At 47.4% G+C, this 3140-nt stretch overlaps 1 pseudogene; it reads left to right on the forward strand.

Moving 5' to 3' along the window:
* The first annotated feature begins 1716 nt into the window (after positions 1–1716).
* Positions 1717–2133, forward strand: LOC101551545 (60S ribosomal protein L27-like; annotated as a pseudogene).
* The last annotated feature ends 1007 nt before the right edge of the window (positions 2134–3140 follow it).

The following is a 3140-nucleotide window of genomic DNA, read 5'->3' on the forward strand; positions in this document are numbered from 1 at the left end:
TTTTGATTTTTGAGCTACTCTCAGCTCAGTGTTTGGGACTCGCTTCTGGTGGTTCTTCGGGGAACATAAAGTGCCAGGGATTGAACGTGACCTTCCCATGTACAAACAGGGGACACAGAAAACCCTATGGCTTAAAAGCCAACTGGTGGGGGCTGGAGCGATAGCACAGCAGGTAGGGCGTTTGCCTTGCACGCAGCAGACCCAGGTTCGATTCCCAGCATCCCATATGGTTTCCTGAGCATTGCCAGGGATAATTCCTGAGTTCAGAGCCAGGAGTGACCCCTGTGCATCGCCGGGTGTGACCCAAAAAGCAAAAAATAAACAAAAAATAAAAAATCTTATTAAAAAAAAAAAGCCAACTGGCAGATCAGCAACATAGAAAAGCTGTTTAGAAGCCTGTCAACCTGTTCTGCACGTCCAGAAAACAGCAGCACTATTCACCTGTTACCCAAGTCAGGAGTCATCCCAGATTCTTATCCACCCACCCTAGTCACGGGATCCTGCTGATTGTATCTTCGTTTTTTTCTTTTTGGTCTTTGTGCCACACCTGACTCTATGCTTGGAGGCCACTCCAGGCTCTGTGCTACAGGGGACTGAACGTGGGCCTCCTGCATGCAAAGCATTCCCTGCACTATCTCTCCAGCCATGATTGTATCTGTTTTATTATTTCATGTGTGAAGGAAAATAGGTGTGCTTTTTTTGGGGGGGCGGAGGGGCTACACCCAGATGTGCTTAGAACTTACTCCTGGCTCTGTGCTCAGGGGACCATAATGGAATGCCTGGGATCGAACATGGGTCAGCCAAATGCAAGGCTAGTGCCCTACCCACTGTGCTATCTCTCTGGCGCCTTAAGAAGATAGTTTTACTGAAAGAAACTTACTTAGAGAAATGTTAGGGGAAAGAAAGAGGGAGAGAGACATACATATTCAAGAGCACACACAGGCATCTCCCAAGGGGAATGAGCCTGAATGCATCTTCTTAAACTCTCTCTTAACCCAGGTGTCTCTCCCAGCTAGAGGGTTAGGACTTACTTGAGTCCTGCTCACCTGCATCAGCACAGGTGGCAACATCCACCACCTGGTACTCAGCCTCACTCATTCCCTGCAGAGCTAGCCATTCAGAGATCTGAATATGCAAATGTCTTACACTAAAGCCCTTCCTCTATCCTCCAGCTTGCAGCCCTGATTCTCAGCCGCTGTGGTGCTTTAGAGATACCTAGGGAGTTTGTCTTTTGGGGTTTTGTATGTTTGTTTGGTTTAGTACCATGCCAGACGCACTTGAGGGCTACTCTAGTTCTACCCTGGGGGGGTCACTCCCGGAAGTGCTTGGGGGACCACTCAGGGCCCAGGATCTAACAGGCATGCAGGGATGCAGAGCAAACACCTGGACTATCTCTCCAGCTCATACCATGGGAGTTCTAAAAATGATTCCCAGTACACCATGCCCCCAAATCCCCAGATGCAGATTAAACTGGGTTAGGGTAGGGCTGTCTTTTCTCCCTTAGGTGATAGGAATGGGCAGTGTGGGTAGAGAGCCACTGTCCAGGACAAGGTGCATGACGGTGTGGGGATGGAGGGGCTGCAGGGACTCCATGTTCTTCATCCTCAACAATCTTCTTCAACAATCTCCCTGAGCACCACACACTTCACAGGAATAAAAGTGGTGCAAAGAGCTTTCTGCTTGTAGGCCCGAGCAGCTGCTGTCGAAACAGGCAAGTTCATGAAATCTGTGAGGGTGGTGCTGGTCCTGGCCTAGTGCTACTCAGGACACAAAGCGGTCATGGTAAAGAATACTGATGGTGGCACCTTGGACAGCCCCTACAGCCATGCCCTGGTGGCTGGGATTTCCCATTATTCCCCACAAAGTGACAGCTGCCACTGGCAAGAAGAAAACTGCCAAATGGTCAAAGATCAAGTCTTTTGCAAAAGTTTATGACTATAACCACCTCATGCTCATAACGTACTCCATGGACATCCCCTGGGACAAAACCGTCCCCAACAAGGATGTCTCCAGAAGACTGCTCTTATACGCAAGGCCCGGAGAAAGGTCAAGTTCTTGGAGAGATACAAGACTGGAAAGAACAAATGGTTCTCCCAGAAGCTGCAGTTTGAAATGTTTTGTTTCAATCATTGAAAAAAAAAAATCAAGATTAAAAAAAAAAAGTCATGCAAAGAATAACATTAAGCTAGGCACGAGAGATAATATAATGCGTGGGGCACTTGCCTTGCACGTAGGCAATCTGGATTCCTGGTGTCGCCCCAGAGTTAAAATAAGTAATATGGGGTGGGGGTGGGGATCAGGAGGATAACTGGGGACACTGGTGGTAAGAAATGTACACTGGTGAAGGGGCAGGTGTTGGAACATTTTGTAAGAGAAACCTAATCATGAACAAAGTTGTAACTGTGTATCTCACGGTCATTCAATTAAAAAATAAAGATATTAAATAAATAACATCAAGGCCCCTCAGAAGCCTAAGGTCTACTCAAGATCAAAATGTTAGCATTTTATTTAGGTGTTGTTTTTTTTTTCTTTTTGGGTCACACCCAGTGATGCTCAGGAATTACTCCTGGCAGTGCTTGGGGGACCATATGGGATGCTGAGGATTGAACCCTGGTCGGCCGCGTGCAAGGCAAATGCGCTACCTGTTGTACTATCACTCCGGCCCCTATTTATTTAGTTTTTGTCTTTTTGGGTCACGCCCGGCAATGCTCAGGAATTACTCCTGGTGGTGCTGGGGGGACCCTATGGGATGCCGAGGATGGAACACGGTTGACTGCAAATGACCTCCTAGCTGTACTATTGCTCTGGCCCAACATGAGCAGCTTAAGCCTTAGCCCTGGTTCCTCCCCTCTTCAACTCTTATTCTAATCATCATGACTGATTTGGAATTCCCCAGACTGCACTGCTACAGCCTCAGAATTATGGATATAAAATGGCCCCAACTGCCAATTCCAATTCTTAGTGGCCTAATTAATAATCAAGAGCTTCTTCCTCCACTTAACTACCCCAGATCTGCCCAGGTTATCACTGCACCCATCATTATAATTACTGCCACTGTATATTTCATTGTCCAGCACTCTTTGTGACATTCTGAGCTCCTTGAAGAAAGGGGCTGTGACTAAGCAACCTCTCAGCTCCAG

The sequence above is a fragment of the Sorex araneus genome, chromosome 5, assembly GCF_027595985.1.
Source record: "Sorex araneus isolate mSorAra2 chromosome 5, mSorAra2.pri, whole genome shotgun sequence".
In the NCBI taxonomy this organism is placed as follows: Eukaryota; Metazoa; Chordata; class Mammalia; order Eulipotyphla; family Soricidae; genus Sorex; species Sorex araneus.